Below are 25149 nucleotides of genomic sequence, written 5' to 3' on the forward strand. Positions count from 1 at the left end.
ATATATCAAAATGCCGCAATCTCTGGGGAGGAGAATTTGGTGATGTTTAACAAAATTACTTCTGCCTTTTCCCTTCGACGCAGTCACCACAATCATAGGTATTTGCCCCAAATATTTCTACCAGAATTGTGGAATAATGTGTCCAAGGTTATTATTGCAGCACTCTTTGTAATAGCAAAGACTGAAGCAACTCAAATGGCCATCAGTAGGGGACTGGTTAGATAAATTATGGAGCTGTTGTACTTACTTTTCTCTTATTGCTGGGACAGATACCCGACACTCAGAATTAAGGAAGGGAAGGTTTATTTAACTCACAATTAGTGGAGGTTTCAGTCTATACTCAGCTGGCTCCAAGGCAGAGCGGCACATGGCAGAGAGCAGCAGCTCATGGTGGCGGAAAACAGCAAAGAGCAAAGGAAGGGGCAGCAGCAGCAGCAGCCAGCTCTCCTCTGTCCCCTCCTTACACTGTAATGCAGATTACTCACCCCAGAGTGGGAATAGCATTCACACCCATAATCCCAGCATTGAAACATGAATTAATCACAGACTCTATAAGCCACCCCAATGACTTTGGGGGGACAACAAGACACAAGCCATAACAAATGCACATGATGAATTCATGTGCAGCTGCTAAAAGGAATACACATAGATAGATGTGGGTTTGCACGCCTGTAATCTCAACACTTGCGAAGCTGAGGCAGGAAGATTGCAGTGAGTTCAAGGCCAGGTTGGGTTACAGATGGAGACCCTGTCTTAAAAAAAAAGAAAAGAAAAGAAAAAGAAAGAAAGAAAAGAAAAAAGAAATAAGCATGACCTCTCAGTAAGAAATCCATCTGAAGAGTAAATATAGTATGTTACCTTTTTATTAGAGAGAGAAGAGAAACATGAGTATAGTACATACATATAAACAACAGGAAGACAGAGTGAAAACTAATTTTTAAAACATTATTACCTTGGCCAGGTATGGTGGCACATACCTGTAATCCCAGCACTCAGGAGGCTGAGGCAGGAAGATCCCTACAAGTATGAGGCCAGCCTGAGCTACAAAGTAAGTTCAGGACCAGCCTAAACTACGTCATGACACCCAGTCTCCAAAAGACACACAAAAAATATTATCTCTAAAATGAGGAAGAGGATGACAATTTAGTGGGAGTAGAGACCTGGAAACTAAACTTCTACTTATAGTCTTTTTCATTGTTTTTGCTTTTGTCCTTGTAAATACTTTAGAATATTAAAAACACCACATTTAGAAAAGGTACCTCTCTTCATTCAAGTCAAATTGAGACAAAGGAAGCAAACAGTACACCAAGCTGAGGTGGGGAGAGGGGAACTACTTTGAGTGACTTTACAATGTGATCTTTTGACTGCACATCCCTCGGGGCACAGGGCCGCGCCACAATGAAGCCTTAGCCCATTTGTTCATGCTTCATGCTTAGTTTGTAGGACAAACCATCCAGTTTCTTTCTTCTTCTTCTTCTTTTTTTTTTTTTTTTTTTTTTGGTACAGGGTCTCACTACACAGCTCAAACTCATGATCCTCCTGTCTCAGTCTCCCCAGTACTGGGATTACAGGTGTGTGCCACCAAGCCCAATCTCAGTGGCCGGCTCAGCACGCCCAGGGGCGGGGCCAGCGCAGTATGTGGTGCCAGGGATCCAACCCCAGTCCCTGCACTTGCCTAAACAGGCACTTAGTCTGCTGAGCCACCTCACCAGTCCAGGACCTAGTTTCTTCTACAAATACAATGCAAAAAGGAAAACAGATGATTTGTGCCTTAGAAAGGTCTAAAAAAAAAATGTAAAGCCAAATGCAACTGTAAAAACAGTGAAATGATCAGAAAATTGGACTCTAACATTAGGTGATATTAAAGAACCATTACTAATTTTGAGGATTATTTATTTTTTTTTTTTGGCAGTGCTGAGGATTCAAACTAGGATGATGGACATACTAGGCACGTGCTCTAGCACTGAGCTACGCCCCCAGCCCTTCAGTGCGATTTAATTGAGTTATATTGCTCAATAACACATCAGTATTTATATACACTATTTCACCATTTATTTTGAGTTATGATTATGGTATGTTATTTTGGTTTATTTTATTAAGTACTGTAATTATATTTTGTTTTCTTTTAATCCTTTCTCAGAAGAGGATTTTCCTCCTGATGTCTATTGTTGAATGGTTGCTTTTAGAATTACCCTTGACTTTTGAAGTGCGCCTTTCCACGGGGTTTCCGGGCAACTGGCAAGGGCAGCTCAGCATACCTGGGAGACCCACAGATGTTTCAAAGGCTCAGGAACCAACCTTTTGGCACACCTAAGTAAATGGTGACTTTTCCAAAAGTGTGGAATTGGAGCCTGAAGGACATGACCTAGCCACAAATGTGTTGGCTCAGATCGACCGACGTGGAACAGCTTTCTTGGTGTGGAAAAAACCGTTGGAGGTTAAGGGCACAGCCAGCGGGGACACACCAGGGGCTTAGTTCCAGCTCTGTTGCTTCTTCTTCTGTGGCCCTGGGCCAGACACTTCACCTCCCTAGGCCTCCGTTTCTCTCTGCATCAAAGAGGCTGAGAACACCTCCCCGCGTGGCTGTCACAGAAAAAGGAAGTGTTCAGTGACAGGCATCTAGGAAGCACAACAGTTTATTAAGCACAATCAGCCCAGACATGGTGGTTCACACCTGTAATCCCAGCACTCAGGAGGCTGAAACATGATAATTACTGCGTGTTTGAGGTCAGCATAGTCCTCAAATGTGTTTGAGCTCACTCAAGGCCAGCTTGAACTGCATAGTGAGACCTTGTCTCAAAAACACAAAAGTAAATAAATAAAAATTTTAAATGAACATCAATTAATCTAGTTTTGGGTTTTGTTTTTTTGGTTGCTGTTTTTTGGGTTTTTTGTTTTTTTTTTTTGTTGTTTGTTTGTTTTTTTTAGCTTTAGCTTTAGCTGTTGTTTATTGACCCACAGGTGGGCTCTATAGCAGCAGGCCTGGGGGTGGCAGGCGGAGTGTGCACGTGGAGTGCGGCTGCAGAGAACTGTGCATAGGCTGAGTGGGGAGGCCCAAGTGACTGGGGAGGGAATCTGAGCATCTGGGGTCATGACCTATCTGGCACACCGAATCCACAGTCCCACGCCCTCAGCCCCCATACTGGCCACCACAGCTGGGTTCTCTGGCACCTGCTTTCTATAGGAACTCAACAGGACACACAAAGGAGGCAAAGTTGCTGCCTTCCTGCAGTAAGCTCTGGGGGCCTCCTTTCTCAAAGTGCCTTGCTGGGGTGGGGACATGTCCCAGGCAGCCAGCTCTGGGCCACTGTGCCAAGTTAAAAGTTAATCGCAGAGAGGCAGTCTTCCCAGTGTCCCAGCCTACCAGTGCTGCACTGCAGCGGGGAGTGAGGCGCTACAAGCATAGCTGGCCTAATGGATGGGTTGGGGGAAGGGGTCGGGAAAGGGGGCTGAGAGGGGCTCCACCGCCTTCAGGGCACGGGCACAACACGCATGGTGTCGGTGAAGCCAGAGCCAGGGTGCCACCCCGTCAGCACGATGACCACATCTCCTGTCTTGAAGAAGCCTCGAGCCTTTCCGACGTTCATGGCCAAGTTCACACGCAGGTCCACGTCCTCAGCCCATGTTTGCTGCACAGGGTCCGTGCATAGCACGGGAAAGATGCCACGGTACAAGTGCGCTTGGCACACCGTCTGAGGATTATGGGTCACAGTGACGACAGGGCCCGTGGACGTTACCGCTCCACTTGGGGGGCAGACCTGCCGGATTTAGTGAGCACGCTTATGGCCGCGCTGCAGCACTTGGAGGAGGCCTCCACAGCACCCACAGCGGCGGCTTTTGTGGGGTCCCTGGCAATGGGCTCCTCAAATAATTGCATGTAGTAGATGGCAGCCTCTGCCTCTGGGCAGTCAGGTGCTGCGTGCGCACAGCCTCCAGAGGGTAGTCGTCCTTGGCCGTCTCCCCGGACAGCATGACGCAGTCCACCCGGTCCAGGACAGCGCTGGCCACGTCGCTGCCCTCAGCCCGCGCAGGCCGCGGCTTCTTGCTCGGGCTCTCCAGCATCTGTGTGGCACAAATGACGGGCTGCCCCTCACGGTTGCAGCGCCCAATCATCGTCTTCTAGGTCAAGAAGAACTTCTCTGCAGGACTCTCGATGCCGAGGTCCCCACGGGCCACCACGATGCCATCGCTGGCCTCCAGGATCTCATCGAACCTCCGCGCGCCTTCATGGTTCTCGATCTTGCTGATGATCTTGATGTTCCTGCCCTGTTCCCCCAGGACCTGCCTCACCGAGTGGACGTCAGCAGCCTTGCGGATGGACACCAACACCGGGTCCACATCCTGCTCCACCCCGAACTTCAGGTCCTGGATGTTCTCAGACACAGCGGGCAGGTCCACGGCGGCACCAGGGAAGTTCACGCCCTTTTTGCTGCCCAGGGAGCCACCGATTTCCACCTCGCTCACCAGGAAGTTGGGACCTTTCTCCTTCACTAGCAGAGAAATGAGGCCGTCGTCCACGTAGATCTTGCCGCCCGCGTCCACCACCTTGCAGATGTTCTTGTAGCCCAACCAACCACGGCACATTCTTGTTACATTTCTCCATGTAGGCGTTGTCCAGCGTCATCTTGAGCGAGGCTCCCTTCTTGAGCTCCACCTCGGCGGTGCCACTGCCTTTGATGAGACCGGTTCAGATCTTGGGTCCCTTGGTGTCCAGGGCCACAGCCACTGGCCAGTAGAGAATGGGGTCAGAAGCAAAGCTCTCAGTGACTGTACACACGTTTTTTTGTTTGTTTGTTTGTTTGTTTTTGTTTTTGTTTTTCTGGAACCGGGAATTGAACTGAGGCCCTTGCGCTTGCCAGGGGAGCGCTTATTCTACTGAGCCATCTCCCTGGCCCTGTACACACATTCTTGATGGTCTCCGCATGGTACTCATGAGTTCCGTGAGACAAGTTCAGCCGGGCCACGTTCATCCCAGACTTAATCATCTCCTTCAGGGTCTCCACCGAGCAGGAGGCCGGGCGATAGCACAGATGATGCCGGTGTTGTGGGCCGTGATGGGGGCCGACTGGAAGTCCAGGCGGCACATGTGCTCCAGGAAGGTGTCAGCCATGGCTGCGTGCAGCTGCTAGGTCCGGATGAAGGCCATCCCGGCTTCGCTGTGGGATTTCCACAAGGCTTGTGAGGTGCTCGTGCGCTCGGCTGTGGCTGCGGTGCAGGGAGAAGCAGACGGCTCTGCAAGCTCGGGACGCGTCGCCACTGTCTAATCTAGGTTTTTAGTAATTTGTTTTTAGAACCATTGATGAGCCATGTATACGGTTTCTTTCAGTTTTCCAATTAAATAAAGTTGATTGGGAGCCTCCGATAAACCATCCACAATGACTTTCGTACCTTCCTATGGTGGACATCCTCTTGGGGAGGACAGAGCCGTACGTGGTCGCAGTTCCCTCTGCTCCACGGGGCTGGACCCTGCAGCGGAGAGGCTGTGAAGGGAGACCCAGCCAGCTGACAGGGGCCTTAGGACGCCTACGGGAAGCCCTCCGCCCTCCCCTGCCCACATCAGGTGCCCTTGGGCGCCCTCCACCCTCTGCTGTAACAGTTCCTGGAGGGCACCCTCAGCGGCTGAAATCCGCCCCTGCCATCCCTCTGCGGCTCCCTTCCTCACCCCAGCAGAGCACCTTGCACCCCGCAGTGCTGGGCAACTGAACTGGTTGCCCACAGCTAAGTGAGGAGGAGCAGGTGGAAGGAGGGGACGCCCGGGGGTGGAGGGGAGCACAGAAGCCCCAAGCTGGCCGCATTCCCGCTCTGTGCAGCGAGACTCGAATCTCACCTCATCAAAAATGTGCTGTGAGGGAGCCAGGGAGATGGCTCAGTAGGATAAGTGCTTGACTGGCAAATGCAAGGATCTGAGTTCAATCCCCAGTTCCGAAAAAAAAAAAAAAAATGTGCTGTGGACAGAGGATACAGCTGAGTGGTGCTGCACCCCTAGTGTGTGAGCAGCCCGAGTTTGGTCTCCAGGGCCATATATATGGCAACAAAATATACGATGAATGTTTACATTTTTAAAATTTATTACAGTAAAAGACAGGTTGCCATTAATCCCCCTCAAGCATGGTCCCCTGGCTTCAAATACCCAGCCTGGCATCCTTGGCATCTTCTGAGGCAGTTCTGCAGGTGCTTTTCCACAAGTGTCTTACGAGGTATGATCAGAAGCAGAGTAAATGTGCTGAGCACCATCCAACAGAAAGGCATGCACACACACGCGCGCACCTATATGCACACACGCGCACACACACACACACACACACACACACACACACCTTACTCACTGAATCTGACACTGTGTGGCCCTGACTTTTCCCCAAAGTAAAAAGGTTTCAAACCAATTCAGGAGGCAGCCACAGAAGCTAAACTAAAGACATTCAGGAAAGAGGACATCCAGAACAGCCTCAGAAAATGGCAAGAAGGGCGGGATAAGTGTGAGGTGAGCGGGAGCATTTCAAGGGTCATTACTGATGATCAATGTTGTACCACGACAAATTTTTTAAAAATTAAACATATTCTTGATCACACCCCACACGTACCTGATTGTCCTCGGCATCTGTTTCTTGCTTTAATCCATCTATAATCACTTACTAAGAATTCCCCTCAAATATAATCCTGTTCCCCAAAATCCTTAAGACTGCCCAAAGAGATAAATCTCATTATAGGACACAATAAAGTGAAAAGACAACTGTTAAGTAGAAAATATTTGCAAATTATATACCTTGTATAGATTAATATCCATAATATGTAAATAATTTCTATAATTCAACAATTAAAAAGCCAAATAATTTTAAAAATAGGAAAAGGACTTGAGTAGACCTTTCTCCAGGAGGATATACAGATGGCCACTAGTATGTGAAAAGATGTTCAACATCACTAGTCACTAGGGAAACACGACAAAACCACACTGAAATACCACCTAATGCCACAAAACAACAGAAAATAATTCAAGTTGGCAAGGATGTAGAGAAACCTGAACGCGTGTACACTTTGGGTAGACATGTAAAATGGCCCAGCTGCTGTAGAAAACAATATAGAAGGTTCTGAAATTGCTATATGATCAAGCAATTCAACTCAGGATTATAGATCTATTGGTAGAATGACTTTTTTTTTTAGCGTATTTAGCACAGGGTCTACAGGGTCTCACTATATAGATCAACCTTGTGGTGATCCTGCTGTTTTCAGCCTCCTGAGTGCTGGGATTACAGGCTTGCACCACCATGCCTGTAATCACTACCAAGTCTTAATCACCACCTTAGCACACCCCGGGGACGGAGCTGGCACGGCACACCAAGGATCAAACTCTGCCTAAGCAGGTGCTTTAGTCTGCTGAGCTGTCTGGTTGGCCCTTAGGGTTTTAGATCTAGAAGAAATGAACACAGTGTTTTTGAAGAGAGATTTGCACACTCATATCCATAGCAACAGTACTCACAATAACCAAGAGATAGAAAAGTGCAGCTGAGTGGATGAACAAGATGTGATGTATTTATATAGTGGAATATCACACTGCCACCAAAAGAAAGGAATTCTGGCCCACGCTACTGTACATAGGCTGAACCTTGAGGCCACATTGCCGAGTGATGTAAGTCAGTCACAAAAGGACAAATGCTGTATGATTCCACTTAAACAAAGCATCTCACACAAGCTAAGTTTGTGAGAAAGTAGAACGTGGGAACTGGGGGTTGGATGGGAGGAGACACGACGACCTGCTGCCCGGCTCCGTCGTCCACACGCCTTAGGAGCCAGGATCTCAGGCAGCGGGCGCATTGTATTCCTTCTCCTCTGTTTCTTCCCTATCATCCTGGACCTGCTTTGCACCCCAAGAGCAGATCAATATATCCTGAGCCAAGCCAGCGGCCACTTGGGAGCGCAGCCCCCCTCGTTAAAGCAGCTATGGTTTCTTCCTATGGGTCCCTGAGACTTGGCTTATGCAGGACAGTACATTGCCAGTCCACCTTTCCTTGTCAGTCCTGTTTGTCCACTGATGGTGGGTGGTGGCCTTGGATTGGTGGTCATGGCCACTTCAGATTCCCTTTCCAGAGGGCGACAAGTTACGCTGATCCCAGCTTCTGGGAACTTGGCGATGGTCCTCATCTTTAGACCTTCACTCAAACTGTGATGTAAGCAGCGGAAGATGGGGTGATCACTCTCAATAACAGGGGACTTGGGGGGGGGAGTTTCAGAGGAAAACATTAGAAAGCCTGGAAAGGATAGGCCAGAATTGGCAAAATAAGGATAGAGGGAGGTGGCACAGGGGACAGCCCCAGAGAAGAGACTGCAGGACCCACAGGTAGCAGCCTTGCACTACACCAGATTGGCATGGACAGCAGTGCTAGCAGGGAGAAGGGAATGGGACTGAATCCACCAGCTTCCATGTCCTGAGCTCAGTCTGTCCAAGGATGCTTTGAGGAGGATGAAGACAGTGGCACAGCCATTCTTGGGACTAGTGTCTGTGTTCACAAGGGCAGATGGTACCAGACCCCTAAGTTCACTGGCGTGGCTGTCAGTCTAGAGAGGAGAGTTCCTCGATGCCTCGTGTTTCCTCTGTCCTGGTGTAACATTAGTAAAATTCTTCTGCAACAGCCTTCATCTTCCAGTAGGCTTCCTGCAGATGTGCCTGTTTGTCCAGGCTGTCACAGGGCCCTCTAACCTGCAGACACCGGCCCAGATGTACTGGGTATCGGTCCAGGGGAATTCCCACCGCTGCACAGCCTACTCACAGCACACGGAGGTGTGGCTCTCAAGGAAACAGAAAGCAACAGTTTCACTGCAGCCAGGTGCTTGGCACATGATGAAAGATGTGGCATGTGGTCTATGAACCTCAAATTCATCACACATCGAGGTGGGTGCCATCTGACCATGCGTGGGCTCCAACACAGGAGGTGCTACATGTGAATGTATGCTGAAGTGCCACGTGGGACTGTCTTACATTTCTCTCATTGGTGGGACAAAGTTCCTGATGCCCAAAGTTAAAAGAGGAAAGGTTTATTTGGCTCTCAGTTGGTCGAGGTTTCAGTCCATCCTCAGCCGGCTCCAAGGCAATGTAGCATGGCCTACGGGCATCTGTTTATGACAGTGGAAGACAGAAAAACAGAACACAAGGGGGAGAACAAGCTTCTTTCTCCCTTCCATTGTAAGCAGGGTATCCGCCCTGGGGGGTGGGATTTAGCTCAGTGTGAAGGCTCTGTGTTCAATCCCCAGTAACACAAAAGAAAAAGGAAACAAAAAAGAAAGAGTTTACATTCCCAGGTGAAAGGGGCTGCACAGGAAGAACCTGATCTATAATGCTGGCAGCTTAAATAAACAGTGCTGTCACAAAAATGCTGCCTCTAGGCCCCAGAGTTATTATTATTATTGTTATTGTTATTATTATTATTATTATTATTATTATTTGGTTTGGTTGTTATTTTAAAACAGGGCCTGACTAAGGTGCTAAGTTGCCCAGGCTGGATTCAAACTTGCAAGCCTCTCGTAGCCCACAGAGTGGGGTCACAAGTGTGTGTCACCATGCCCAGAGAGCTCAGACATGCTTAGGATCCACCTTTCTCTGTTCCACTTCCCTGCTCTCCACTTCTATGGCATCAGTCATGATGGCATCCAAGTATTCAAACCAACTCATTCCGTTGCAAACAGCCCTGTGTGGGAAGACGCTTTCCTCTCTGGAAGCCTTCAGCTCCAAAACGGAGTGCGGAGGAGGCGCAGGCTCCGTGGATGACGGAATCTTGAGATACATGTGGAAGAAGACAAGAAGCCCACAGGGTGAAACCTCGGACTAGCTGTCTGGAGATTCAGCTGATCCTTTCCCTAAGGACTCGCAGCCTCTGAGGCAGCAACGCTGAACCTTTTAGAGCTTTCAGCGATAACAAGCAGCCCGCTGTGGTGCGTTTGCCATCCGCCTGCCACCGCTGCTCTAAGGCAGCGGTAGTCTTCACCTATACGACTAACCTTGGGACATTCAGTGGTACCAGGCAGGGTCTGTCCTACCCAGAAGTGATAGCCCTGTCCCAGAAAAATACTAGGTCACCCCAGGAGCAAACCCAGTCTCCTGTGGTGCTGTCCTGGGGCAAACCAAAGGCACAGAGGAAAGTCAGCACTGCGCAGCTTCATGAAGTGAAAGAATCAGAGATCTTATTCTAGACCAAGAGACAGGTCTTGCGTGTCATCACCGGCAGCCAGCCCCACTGCCATCAGGACTCAGAGAAGGATCAAGTGACATCCTGGGGCTCAGACTCTCAGTTCTTTTTCCCATTCGGCCACCATTCCAATAGGCAATAATAATTAAATACTTAATCTTATCTGGTAAGTACGGAGCTGTCAATCTTCGGAGTTGGCTTTATGAGCCACAAATCAAATGTGATTAGACAAAATATTTTAACACTATTTTCAGAAACAAAGGGCCTTTTAGGAGGAGTGGAGCGGCTGTGGGCCTACTGGGGTTTCTGGGTCATCTAATTGTTTACAGACACAGTCACTGGCAAAATATTCAAAATAGGAATGTTCCAGAAGGCCTGCAACAGGAATAGCAGGGACAGTGACCTTCTACCCAAAATCTGCCTTCTCTTGGCACTGCTATGGCCAGACCTCCTTCTTACATACCTCCATGGAGCTAGTTTTAACATTGTAGAAAAGACTAGCTTCCCAAAAATGTATTCCTTTGTCTCAATTTCACTCCTTAATCCCACATAGAATATATTCCTTTTCTTCTACAAAAATCCTATACACTTAAGGAGAGATTAGTCCTTAAATATCTTATTCCAAGCCAATGACCTTGGCTTCTTCCTATCTCCACCCCCACCCCCCACCCCCCACCTCCCATCTTCCACCCCCAACCCCCCCACCCCCCTCCCCTGCAAGTTCAGTTGGTGTCATAGCACACATCAGCCACTAGGGGAAGCTCAAGGACCCCCTAACTCACCCTAGTTGAGGCAGAGAGAGTTCATTAACAGCAGAACTGGGCCAGGCATGGTGGTTGGTGCAAGCGTGAAATACCAGCACTCAGGAGGCTTATATCTTGGCTAATTGAGTTCTACAGGCCTCGCTTGTCTGTATGTCAAATTCTTTTTCTTTACTTGAGAAGTTTTCCGCCAGACCTCTGTGAACAAGGTTTTTTTTTAATGTCATTTACACTATGCCCTGCTCTTTCATTGACTCCCATCCAGCCTATGTTATGCTTCCTTGTAGCATCTAGCAGCTGCTGAACTGATTTCTCATAGTCCCTTGCTTTTTAAGAACATCTTTTCTTGGTCGGGGAGATAGCTCAGCAGTCTAGGGACAAGCTCAAGGATCCAGGTTCAATCCCTGGTACCACACACCATGCCGGTCCCACACCAAGCCAGTCACCGAGATCAGGCATGGTGGTGCACACCTGTAATCCCCGCACTGGGCAGGCTGAGGCAGGAGGATCACCATGAGTCTGAACTGTGTAGTGAGACCCTGTACCAAATAGACAAATAAATAAAATATTTTTTAAAGAAATTTTTTCTTATTATCCTTACTGATGTCTTCTAGACCCAACATCCCATCCTCAGCTTGGCTCATTCTGCTGTATATACCTTCAGTGGAAATTTTAATCTTCTACGTATCTGTTTTTTTGTTTTTGTTTTTGTTTTTGTTTTTGCAGAACCAGGGATTGAACTCAGGTCCTTTTGCTCACCAGGCAACAGCTTATTCCACTGAGCTATCTCCCCAGCCCCTACATATCTGTTTTGAATCTGTCTCATAGATCGCATCTCTTCCCTTTGCTAGGCATTCACGGTTTCCATCATTTTCCTAAAAATTCTTTTAAAAAAAAAAATCTGTATCTGCTCTAGAGTCACCAATCATATCTTTTTTTTTTTTTCAACTGAAAAATCTTTATTGTAAAGATTCCCATGGTGACACTCCCTCCTCCTGAGCTGGATTCCAGCCAAGGAGGCTGAGGCAGGAGGTCACAGGTGAGACTCAGCCTGGGCAACTAATTGTGTCTTTCATTCTGGTCACCATCTCTATAGTTATCTGAGAAATTATTTCTGGTTTTTGTTTAGAGCCCCCTTCATCTGCTTTGTTCTTTTTTTTTTTAAATTTATTTATTTGTGTGTGTGTGTGTGTGTGTGTGTGTGTGTGTCCAGCTCAGCCCACCAGGGGGCGGGGCTGGCTGGCATGTGGTGCTGGGGGATTGAACCGCGGTCCTTGTGCTTTGCTGAGCTTGTTCTAAGTAGGTGCTCTAGACCACTGAGCCATCTCACCAGCCCCTGCTTTGTTCTTTCATTGTAGATTTTTTTTTTTTTCTCAGACGGGGGATCGAACTCAGGACCTTGTGTTTGCCAGGCAGGTGCTTAAACTGCTGAGCTATATCCCAGCCCTAAAATTATCCTTACTGTAGGGTTTTTTTTGTTGTTGTTGTTTTGTTTTGTTTTTTTCTTTCCAGACTGGGGGTGCTTTGTCCCTTCTGCTGTCACCACCTCAGAGTCCGGGTGGGCGGTTTCCAGATTGTTCTGCCTCATTGCCCCCTGGGTTTGCCTTTGTGAACTAGAAGTCTGGAGTTGCATCCAGCTTAAATATTTTCTCATTTTCTTTTCTTTTTCTTCTCTTTTTTTTTTAAGTTTGATTCCTGGATTGATGTTAGTAAATTGCATAGGACAGGTACTTCATTGCTAGACTATAGAGCTCTCTGGAAATGACTACAGCTCAGAGATGTCTTCCGAGTGTCACTGGCTTTTGGGTTTTGAGTCTGTTTCTGGGTTCTGTCCTAAGATTTACTGGTGATGAGAAGATGCTGCCCGTTTGGCCTAGCCCCAAGTTCTTGGCACTTTTCTACGACCCTTAGGCAGTCTCAGTCTTGCCAAACCAGGAAGAACAACTGATCAGTACAATTATGTCACCTTGGTTAAAGTAGTCCAATCAGCAATAACAGTAGTATCAAATAGCCCAGAAAAAAAGACAAGCTGTGGTGACTATTAATTTGCCACCTTTAATTGTATGAGCTAGATTTGTGGTTCTAAATAAAATCTAAAACAATCCAGAAAAATCATATACATTAAATAAGACCTCAAAGACAAAATTTTAAAAGAGTTGGGGAAAAAATAGAGAAGTAGAAGAAACTAGAAGCAAAGTTGGAGGACAAATGAAATTACAAAAACTTTGAGAAACTGGTGAAGACAGGAGGCAAGCAAGAAGAAAGAAATAAAACAACAACAACAAAACTAGAAACAATGTTCACACTCATATAAAAACAAGAACAACCAAGAAAAAGCAAAATGGGCTGGCGAGATAGCTCAGCAGACTAAAGAATCTGCTTAGGCAAGCGCAGGGACTGTGGTTCAATCCCCGGCACCACTTGCCACAACGCTCCACCCCTAGGGCGAGCTGAGCCAGCCGGAGTTCCAGTGTGGTGGCACACACCTGTAATCCCGGTGCTGGGGAGGGTGAAAGCAGGAGGATCACTATGAGTTCAAGCTGCATAGTGAGACCTTGTACCAACCAAATACATACAAGAAAGGAAGAAAGGAAGAAAGGAAGAAAGAAAGAAAGAAAGAAAGAAAGAAAGAAAGAAAGAAAGAAAGAATTAAAATTTTTCCACTCCAAGGAGTGTCTCTGCTGCCATTGATACACAGTGGGCAGACAGAGTCTGGACCCATGTTGATTGATCCCCGAACGCCATGCATAGCTTTATGAGGGGGCCATGGATAATCCCAGCAAGCCTGCATCTTCACATCCACTGGAGTTCAGGCTGGTTTCTGGCTCCGAGACCGGAACTGGATTTTTGCAGCCTGCAACACTCCATGTGCCTCCTGTTGGCTTCAACTCAGCAGCCTCGCCCTGACACTGGCCACCAGCAGATGGAGTCAATCTAAAGCTGCTCTGAGCTCTGAGCTCAGCTGGCCCCTCTCCAAGATGGCTCCTGACCAATCATCTTCTCTTGGGGGACATCTGAACCCCACTCAGCAGCCACTGCAGTCTGTGTCCACTGTTCCATTCCACTAGTGCATTTCTCCATGGGGACCTCTAGGGTGACCACTAGTCACTGTGAGTCCACAGTTTGGGCTGTCTCTCCCACAGGGTGAGTATGGGTTTGGGGAGAAAGCACCATGTGTCACCACCTTCTTCACTTTCTCTCTTCACTTTGCCGGTGGGCTGCAATTCTCACTTCGGATCCCTGCTGGGTCCCAGTGACCCACTCCACTCCTCCTGCTCACGTTGCTGTACTCCAGTGTCTGGATACCAAATCTCAGAAAGGTTCTTTCTCTGCTGTTCACCACTCTGTCATCTTCCCAGAAAGCCTGAACTATTCTGTCATCTTCCTAGAAAAACAAAAGAGTGGAGCTGTGGAGTTGGGTGAATGTTCTCTTGGCCTCTTCCACTCTCCCTCCTGTTCATCCCTTGGAACACTTGTCTCTGGCTTTGTCAAGAAACCTAAAGCTGGGGCTGGGGAGATAGCTCAGTAGCATAAGTGCCTGCCTGGCAAGTGCAAGGTCCTGAGTTCAATCCCTGGTACAGAAGAAAGAAAGAAAGAAAGAAAGAAAGAAAGAAAGAAAGAAAGAAAGAAAGAAAGAAAGAAAGAAAGAAAGAAAGAAAGAAAAAAGAAAGAAAAAAGAAAGAAAGAAAGATAGCTAAAGCTGCTGCCTACGTGGGCAGTGTATTTGTACTTGTGATCAGGACCAAGGTGAGACTGGGCAAGGGAGGCAGAGCGGTTGGCATAGAGCTCTTCTCCAGGCTGGGAAAGAACAGCGCAGGCCCTTTACCTAACCTTTTCCATCAGTCAACTAGAAAAACACATGCAAAAAAAGAAAAAAAAAGAAAGATAAAGATCACTACAGGGCTGGGGAGATAGCTCAGTAGAATAAGTGCTTGCCTGGCAAGCTCAAGGGCCTGAGTTCAATCTCCGGCTTGATGTTCACTACGAGCCAAGGGCTGCCACCACCCCGCCTCCACCACCTCCTTCCAGTAAGCTGACAGCCAACTGCCACCGAAGAGCCAACACAGGAAATGAGGCTACGGCGCGCTCACACAATCTCCTGCGCAGGGCTGCTACTAATGTAAGTAGAACATTGCATTTACCTTCTCAGTTACATTTTCTGTTGGTTCAAGTTAAAACTATGAATCCCAGGGGGAAGAAAACCTATTTCCTAAATAAAAATAAACCTAGATCCTGAGAGGGTTGGCATAAGAAGGCAAAAAGGGAAGGATGATTATTCAAGGAACTCTAGTTCTACCCCAAACCTTCACCACTCCAGTACCCAGAGTCCACCACAACTGCACCGTTACATTTGTACTCTGTCATAGTCCATTCAGGCTACTATAGCAAAATACCTTAAACTGAGAAGCTTATAAACAGCAGAGGTTTATCCTGTGCTCACAATTCTGTTAGGTGAGGACGCTGTACAAGATCGAGGCTCCAGTAGTTTGTGTCTGATGAAGTCCTCTCGCTTTAACCGTACGTGTAGAAAAGGAAGTGAGCGAGCTCTTGTGGGTCTCTGTATAATGGTCCCACTGACAAAAGCTCTGCCCTCACGGCCACTGTCTTCTCAAAGGTTTCCCCTCCCACTGCTGTCACCTTAGGAGCAAGAATTTCAGCAACTGAGTCCAGGTGGGGACACACAATCAGGTCAGAGGACGGTGCAGCTGTGAACGTCCCCTCTTCCCCACCCATCAGGCTGGTGTTTGACTCCAGCATAAGTAATTTATGCCTCGAATTCACAACCCTCGCCCAGTTCACTCGCCAGCTGAAAACCTCCACACTTACCAAAGGACGTGGCCCAGGGGGTCAGCGCCCTCCTCGGCGCCTCTTTTCCACCAGGAGGGCAAGACCCTTCGCCCCAGCCCTGCACAAACCCTCACCCGCCATCTTGACAGCCCCAACATCCAGGCCAAGCGAGGCCACCGGTCGGCAGCTGCCTGGATTTTCCTGATCCGAGACGCACGTGTGAGCCCTGTTGCTCCTCCACTGGGGGTCCTGCGAGTGATCCGGCTGCTGGAGGGCCGGGCCCCTTGGACGAGCTTTCCTAGCCCTGTCCTTGGTCCATGCCACAGTGAGAGGAGGCCCCAGCGCAGTGGCCTGGGCACTGGTGTTCCCGGCACTTTGGGGGTGCAGCGCTGCCATCCCCGGGTCCCTGGCTCTGCTGCGCGCTGCGCTCCGGGCGCCACGAGCACGCACCCCGGGCCAGGACCCGCAGACACCCTCGCGCCTCCTCGTCTGGGCCAGAGGCGCTCCGGGCTCAGGAGGCAGGGTGTGCGGCTGGGGAGCTCGCGCAGCACCCCTAGAACTGCGCCCGCCCGGCCCGCGGTGGTGACGGCTGCGGCCGCCGGGCGGCGCCCGAGGAGGGAAGCGGGACGCGGCCGGCGGCTGGGCGGGGCCGCCGTCAAAGGTGAAGAAGTGCAAAAATAATCCTACCCTCTCGCCACTTCCGGATTAAGTACAAAATAAAAAATACACGGACAAGGAACTCTGTTGGAGCCCGCGGCCCAGGACAAGGAGAGGGCTAACAAGGGCCGTGCTGAGCGGCTGGAGGCAGACGCTGCAGACCTCCGTCGCTAGAGAGCCTCTGAGTAATCGCACTGGAGCGTCCGCAGAGCCGGTTAGCGTACTTATTTTGAATTTGCACCATAGGGTGGCAGACAGAGATAGAGTTGACAAACTTACATGTGTGTGTCTGAAGCATATGTTTAATATATGTACATATGAAAGTTATACTGCATATACATTGTGCATACATATTTTATTGTACACATTTATTAATCAAATACTTGTGTGGATGTTTAGCAACATACCAAATACAACACCATCTTTCTTTTTTCTTTTCTTTTTTTTTTCTTTTTTGAAGACAGGGTCTTGCTATGTAGCCCAAGCTGACCTCAGACTCAGGGAGACCATACTGCCTCAGACTCCCGTGTTGTTGGGATTACAGACTTGTTTGTATTTTTATATTTTATTATGCAATGTCCATGAGTTATGAATTTTTAAAAACATTTTATTCATACAAAATAAATGCTCACTGTTGGAGTTTTGGGGTTAATTTTTTCCACACAAAATTTTTAAGCATTTACAAAAGTTAAAGAAATAGTAAAACAAACTCCCCCAGATTCAATTATCAACGCCTGTCCAATTCTGTTGTTTCAGCTGTACCCTCACACCCCTCTTTCAGCCAACCCAGTTATTTTAAAGCAAATTCCAGATCTCATGTAATTTCACTCATGAAAACTTGATTATTATTACAGTATTCTTTAGCCCAGTGTTGATACAATGTTGCCTCCACGTACAATCTGTTCTATTCATCAACCCACACATTTCCCGTGGCACTGAAAATCCTGTCCACACCAGCATTTGACACAGAAATGGAAACTGAATATTCACTCAGGCATGAGATATTTGGAGCAGCGGGTTTGCTTGCTGGAAAAATACTTGCACCTCCGGAGCAGCGTGCTCTCTCTAAGGAGAGGCAATGTTACTTTCCGCGCTGACTCCCTCCCACCCAGAATCCTGCATGGTCTTTCCTCCGTGGTGACACTGTTGGCTGAACTCCTGCGTCCAGGGAAGGAGATTTCCCCTCATGTCATGCGCCTGCCCAAGGCAGGAAATGATCCATCTTACAAAGGAAACCACCTCTCCAGACACTTCAGTATTCAGGGTCAACCGCTGTCAGCTAGTGCATTCCTTACACGGGGCCAATGTCACTTGCACACCGAAAAAGAAAAAAAAAACTCTATCAAGTACTTTTCCTCAAGGAATTAGGGAACCATGCTGCGCTACCATCCTAAGTGACCGTCTGAAGCTCACCGCTCGCCCAAGTTCCTTGCTAACGGAGGACCCTTTGACACGAGGCCACACTGCCGCGCCACGCTCAGGGCCCCGAGACACACATGGCCAACATGCCGAGAGGGGGTCAGCCTGGTGTCGTTTTGAGTTTCTTCTTTTCCTGTGTAATCAAAGCTGCAGCAGATAGTATTCACCTTGCTACACACAACACACAGTCACAAAAGAAAAAGACACACAGGATTTAATCCTCGCAAGCCTGCGAAGGTGGCGTTATATGAAGGAGGACACAAATAAGAAAACCAAACTGCAAGGGAGTCCAGAAACACATGCGCACATGCATGTGCGGGTGTGCACGCACGCACACACACACACACACACACACACACACACACACACATTTTCATTTAATTTGTAGTTCCGTAGACTTGCTCAGCAGCTTCCTGAGTTATCTAGCACAGCGACATCGGTGACCCCTTTCTCTGGTCATTACCTCAGCACCACCGGAGCTGAGTGCCGGCTGAGTCTCCCCAGGGTCCTCCCTTCTCTCGAGCTTTAGGCACGCAAGCCAGGGACAGGACGAGAAAGGTGAGTCTTACAGGGACCGGGGACTCATCGCCCTTCCAAGAGAAGCAAGGGAGCGACTGATACATCTGTGGCTGCTGACCAATGCCCGGGAGCCCAAGTCCAGACCTCCTCCAAGCCCTGCTCTTCCTTGAAAGCTTCCAACCTTCCAGGAAGATACAGTCACCCTCCCCTACACACCACCATGGTGCTTGGGACGCGTCTCCTATGTCCTTGCACCACAGCTGTTAGTTAGCACATTCAGCAGCCTCCCCAGGAAAGGACAGACTCCCTGGAGTAGAAGCAGGTTCCTCAGCACCAGCCTCAGAAAAAGTAGCCCCCCCCCCATACATGTTAATTGAGCAATGAAAATCACGGAGCAAACACTTGCCACAAACTTGGTCTCTTATACCATCTTACATGATTTGTTGGTTTGTTTTTGAGGCAGTCTCACTTTGTAGTTCATGTGGGCAGCCCAGGCTTGTCTTGAACTCATGACAATCCTCCTGCCTCAGCCTCCCTGGTGCTGGAATTACAGGCCTGTGCCACCACACCCAGCATTTGTTTTGTTCCTTGTTTTTTTTTTTTACATTATGCAAATCACCTAGTTTTTTAGTTACCTGTTTTTTCATATGAATATCCTCAGTCCCAAGGCTGTTTGCTAAACAGGGACCACCCAGGAAGGTCACTGGGAGACTAGTAAGAGAATTTAGGAACTGCACTAGGTAGAGCTTGCAGTGGAAAAGTGGCTGCAAAAGACAGCTCTTGGCAACACGGCCACTAATTCTCTCCCTTGAATCATCTGCCTTCTAGCGGAAGCAGAAGGACGGGCCCTGCTTCTTACCTGCGAGTGCTGTGTAGAAAGAAGCATGCGCTGGGGGCCAGGGAGATGGCTCAGTAGAATAAGCGCAAGGTCCGGAGTTCAATCCCTGGTTCCGGAAAAAAGAAGAGGAGGAAGAGGAAGAGGAAGAAAGAAGAAGAAAGAAGAAGAAAGAAGAAAGAAGAAAGAAGAAAGAAGAAGAAAGAAGAAAGAAGAAAGAAGAAAGAAGAAAGAAGAAAGAAGAAAGAAGAAGAAGAAGAAGAAGAAGAAGAAGAAGAAGAAGAAGAAGAAGAAGAAGCCTGCGCTGACCTTCAGGACTGAACATCGCCCTGCTGATTAGAAATGGCCCTGCTCCACATGACCCCAAAGTCTGACAACAAGTCACCCGTGGAAGACATGCCAGCCTGCGGGTTCATCAGTTGGAAATGCCTTTGTGGACTGCTGCACTCCCAGGAGCTGTGTTTCTCCTGCGGCCCAAACCAGCCCAAACTCTTTGGCTCCCTTTCCAGAAGTTTCCCTAACGTTAGCATTTCTTCTTTCTGCATTATACCACTAAGGCTTGTGACCAGGGACATGCGCGGAGTCCCTCTCCAGCGTCTGACCTTGCACGTCCCCAGCAGGGACAAGGTGCTGCTCCTGAGGACAGGCAGCCAGCAAAGACCATGCAAGCCACAGTGTCCCTGCGCCTCTAGATCTGCCCATGCTGCCGCACTAGGGTTACAGCACCATGCAACTTTGAACTAAACGCCCTCTCCTTGGGCACCTCTCTCTGGGCTGCCCTTTCTGTTACAGGGCAGATCGCACATAACTTGTTGCTGTCAATTCCCTTGTGCACCAGGCAGTTCTGGGTCATTTTAGTCACTCTGTTCAACACTGTGATGTAAAAGAATTTTTTTTTTTCATTCCTTGGATGCAGATCCCGCAGCTCAGAGGTCAGGGAAATCGCTGCAGGTCATAGTAAGCAGAAGAGCAGGGTCCAGCCCTAAGTGCTCGCTGTGCGTCAGGCAGACAGCTTATAGGGCGCCCTGGAATTCACGCATTTGCTCTTCCGCCTGCGCCTCCCTGTCCTGGACTCCCTTCCAGTACTTTCCAGAGATGCACTCTGCCACAGTGGACCGTTTTCTGAGAGGTTCTTGTGAACCTTGATCATTCCTCTGCACTGAGGAAGCTGCGACTCTGGGTATCGGATGTTGAAAGGGCTTAGCATATGGTTCTGGGGAAAGGTGGAAGAGGTTTGCTCTGGACTGGAAGCTTCCAGGAAGCAGGCATGATTCTATGATGCCTGCCTTACTTCTTATCTAGAAAGTAGGTCAGAAACAAGCCTACACTCCTCATTGGAAAAAGAGCAGCAATCGCTTCTCTTCCCACGACAGGGAATTGTGGGCGATCATTCTGGAGGGGAGCACATCTCTCTGGTTTAACCTTGGCCTTACATGATCACAAAGAAGTGTTGTTTTGGTCTTAATCCAACAGTCACTGGTGTTGCTGTTCTGTGAAGGTATGTTTAACAAGAGATTACTGGGGCTGGCATGTAGCTCTGGGCACAGCCTGCTTGGCAAGCTTGAGGCCCTGACTTTGGCTCCTGGTACCAAAAAAGAAAATAGTTAAAGAGAGAGAGAGAGAGAGAATACTGAAAAACATGACTCTTCATATTTTTATTTTTACCAAAGCATTATGTCTTCTATACCTTTCCAAGTTAAAAAGTGTAAATGTGGTCCATTCTATTTGGTTGCCAAGTATCCCATAAAGTAGATTGACTTTATGAAAGCAGCTGTCATTAATTATGAGTTACATCTCATCAGTTACATCTCATCAGTAATTATGATTACATCTCATCAGTTTTGTTTTGCTCACTGCTTCATCCGGGCTACTGTGTGAGTCAGAACCTTCAAAATAACAAAGACCATGTGTTGCACATAAATTCCCTTCCTCGAAGTTCACACATCGCTGCCTACTCGTGTCACACGTTTGACATGACATGAATATTCTTTTAATTTTGGAAATGTTTTAATGTCTTCTCCTTTGCTAAAAGGAAGACACTTGCTCGAGTGAGAGGCTCAGACTTGGAACATGGACTGAACTGAGGGAGATCATCTTTAAAATTTCCTAATCCCATATGGTCCAACTTTTCTCCATGTCAGTCCTCCTCCCACACACACATCATATTTTCCCACAGTATTCCCTTATATTGCTACAGAAACCACTTAAATTGTAACTTTGTACTATAAAATGATTGATGTTCCAGCACAAGGCTGCCTAAGCCAAGACCCTCAAGATGAAAAATATGAGGTTTGGAGGGGGTAATAATTTAGCCAAGTGCTGGGTGTGGTGGCACACACACCTGTAATCCCAGCACTTGGGAGGCTGAGGCAGGAGGACCACCATGAGTTTGAGGCCAGTTCGAGGGGCCTTAGAAGCTTCTTTCTGCCCCCTTTTTATATTCTATCTTGGCTACTGGGATTAGGGCAGGCACCAAACCCATCAGTGGACTGATTTAATAATCACCCACCCATAATCTTAGCACCCTTAATCCTAGCGTTGCACCATCAATCAATCTCGCACTCTAGATCAAGCCACCTCTGAGAAAGCCTCACCTAGGATCACAGGAGGCTTTGGGCAAGACGTTGAAAGCCAGCGCTCCTCTTCCCTTGGGCACTGCATTGTGCTCTGCAGTGGCAGGGCTTAACACTGAGACTGCTGTCTATTGTAAAAGTGAATCCATCAAGAATGGTCAGACAGAAAGCCCTGGTCAGAAGGGGACCCACATCCAGACAGCCCCAAACCTGCAAGATTTCTGAGACTATTATTTAATGGTAAATAATACAGAAGCATCTTAGTTTTGCCACTTATCCAAAAGTATACTGGCACACTGCTCAGCCCCCTCCCCACATTTGGAAAGAGCCAGGCCCTGACAATTGAAGGGGCTGAAGCTTAGCTCATTGGCGTAGAACACAGCTGTGTTGGTCTTGTATGAATGAAGTAGATCATGCCTGGGCCACACTTTCCGACAGCTCCGTGGGACAGCTGCTCATGTTCCCCTAGAGCCCCTGAGTTTTCAGGACAGCCTGTGGTCAGGTATTTTATCCTGTATTTAATCATGCTTCTTGACTTTTCAGAAAATTCAATAATAGTGTTTAAAGACTTGAAATATAAGCAAAAAAAGAAAAGAAATATAAAATGAAACTAGCCCTTCAAAATGAGCACAAATAGGGATAGAACTAATTGTTCCTTCTCAATGTTTGGTTTTCTATCGCAGAATGAAAAAGACAACAACAGCGCTCAGCAGTTGCTGAGTGCAGAAGTTCTTACCTGCTAAGAAAACAGCAGGAATCTTTAGAAAGAAATTATCTTCTCTTACTGGGTAGCAACAATTATGCTGCCAAGCAAATTTTACCTTCTAAAGCCTTTTGTAGGACAAGAAATAAAATTAACCTTTCACAAGATGAGATGTGAATTTCATTGAGTCACGGTCTCACTCTGTAGCCCAGGCTGGCCTCAAACTCATGGCAATCCTCCTGCTTCAGCCTCCCAGGTGCTGAGGTGACAAGGCATGCGCCACCATGCCCAGCAGATGTGAAAATGTTTTGTTTGAGAAAGTCTGGTTCGGGGAGTTTCTTGCACATGCAACAGAGATTTGAGAAGCTGCAGGCAAAAGCCCATCAGCACGAGATTGTGACCATCCCATCTCAACAGGCCGCTTTACAGCAATGAAGAATGACAGCAGAGGTCATCTTCCTTTTGTCTGTACCTATTTACTATGACTGGCTCTTTTGTAACACGTATGTCTTTTATAATCAGAAATACTGAGGAAGCCATTTCCACCTTATTCCTTGAGAAGTAATGTAGAACCACTGCTGAAAGCATGACCTGGGGAGCGGGGGCCGGGGTTTGCGTCCCAGCACCACCTCCCCTGCAAATTTCTAGGTGTCTCTGTATTAGTTTCCTCATCATTAAAAAGAATATAAAAACAACACCTACCTCCCATGGTTCTGTAAGGGTTAAGTAAATTAATATATTTCAAATGCCTAGAATGGGGATAACACGGCAGCATGTACGGGCTACTACTACTTCATTTTGGAAACACAAAGATTTACAAGTGGTTTGTGCTCAGGCTATATCAAATGTTTGATGTCAAAATGTCTCTGGTGTCAAAACAGCTGGTTCAGCTGTACATTGTGGGAAAAACAAGAACAAAGCCACAGATTTAAATATGGGAAAGAAAGAGATGCAATTATTTGCAGTAACATAACTGCCAACCTAGGAAAACTCCAAAGAATTAGTTTTTTTTGTTTTTTTTTTTTTTTTTTCCAGAACTGGGGCTTGACCTCAGGCCCTTGAACTTGCCAGACAAGCACTTAATCTACAGAGCTACCTCCCCAGCCCCTCAACTCTTGATTTAGTCCTGAAAAACTATCAGGACTAATAAGAAAAGTTAGCAGAATGGAAGAGTAAAGGGTATTTTTAATTCAATAGCCTTATAAATGCTAACAATGTTTATTTAAAAATTATGAAAAAACCCAATTTATAATAACAACAAACAAAAATCCATACAACATTCAGAGTAAGTTTCACAAGAAGTATATAAACTCTGCATAAGAAAAAACATAAAAGTATGCTGTAAGACTTAAAAGGGTATCTGAATCTCCCATGTAAGATAGTAAAAACTGTAAAGTGCCTATTAATTTCCTGTAATTCCAGCACACTACGAAGCTAAGGCTAGAGGGTCACAAGTTTGAGCCCAGCACAGGCAACTTAGCAATGCCCTGTTGTGAAAATTTTTTTTAAAAACAATTTTTTTAAAGGGCTGCTGAAGATATAGCTCAGTGCAAAAGCCCTGAATTTAATACCCAGTACCAGAAAAATATATATATAAAATTTCATATTAGCTTAATAGAACAGTAATGAAAATTCTTTTTTTTTTAATTGTATTTATGTGGGGGGGGGCAGCTCAGCCCACCAGGGGGCGGGGCTGGCTGGCATGTGGTGCTGGGGGATTGAACCGCAGTCCCTGTGCTTTGCTAAGCTTGTTCTAAGTAGGTGCTTTAGACCACTGAGCCATCTCACCAGCCCCAGTAATGAAAATTCTAACGGAGCTTCTTTTTCTATGTAACTAACAAGTTGGTCCTTAAATTAGTCTAGAAGAAAAAGTATTTGAGAATAGCAAGAAAAATGTGAAAGAAAAGATGAATGTGAGTGGCTTACTCAGCCAGATACCAAATGAAAAGTACAGAATTTGCTGCGGAGCACATAATCAGTAGGGTATATTAGTGAACACAAATCTGGATCCAAGCATTATGAGGATTTAGTACAAAGTGCTGGGCTGGGTTATCCAGCAAACTGTTTTGAAGCAGTTATGCACACGTGAACAATTTCGCTTAGACCTTTATCCTACACAGGACTTTAAAATACGTAATGAGCCAAAAATCTGAATACTGTATTTTTGAAGAAAAAAACAGAAAAGAATATAGACGTATGGGCCGGGGAGATAGCAGAGTGGTCTGAAGGCCTGCCGGGCAAGCGCAGGGACTGGGTTTGATCCCGCGTGCTGCAAGCCCCGCCGGCCACCGAATCTGCATATAGCGTCACATGCCTGTAATCAGAGCACTGGGGAGGATAAGATGGTAGGATCGCTATGAGTCCGAGTTGTGCAGAGAGGCCCTGAACCAAATATATAAATTTTTTAAAAAGTTAAACTATGGAAGTATAAGGAAATATTTACAAACTCTTGGAATAAGCTTTATCTTTCAAGATTCATCATAAACTTTGTTGTTGCTTTTTCTTTTTTTTTTTTTTTTTTAATTTAAAAACATGTGCAGGGGCTGGGGAGATAGCTCTTTGGAATAAGCGTTTGCCTGGCAACGCAAGGTCCTGAATTTGATCCCTGGTACCACAAAAAAAATAAAATAAATAAAAACATGTGCAGATTGAAAGGAGCCCCGAAAAGCTCAGCCGCAGCCCCTGCTGCTACCGGGACCCCTGCTCCTGTGCCAATCCT

General features: G+C 47.2%; 1 pseudogene; it reads right to left on the reverse strand.

Annotated features, from left to right (window-relative positions):
* Positions 1-3470: 3470 nt before the first annotated feature.
* LOC101582136 lies at positions 3471-8136 on the reverse strand (annotated as a pseudogene).
* Between the last annotated feature and the right edge of the window lie 17013 nt (positions 8137-25149).

Source organism: Octodon degus, unplaced genomic scaffold (genome assembly GCF_000260255.1).
Source record: "Octodon degus isolate 3935 unplaced genomic scaffold, OctDeg1.0 scaffold00020, whole genome shotgun sequence".
In the NCBI taxonomy this organism is placed as follows: domain Eukaryota; kingdom Metazoa; phylum Chordata; class Mammalia; order Rodentia; family Octodontidae; genus Octodon; species Octodon degus.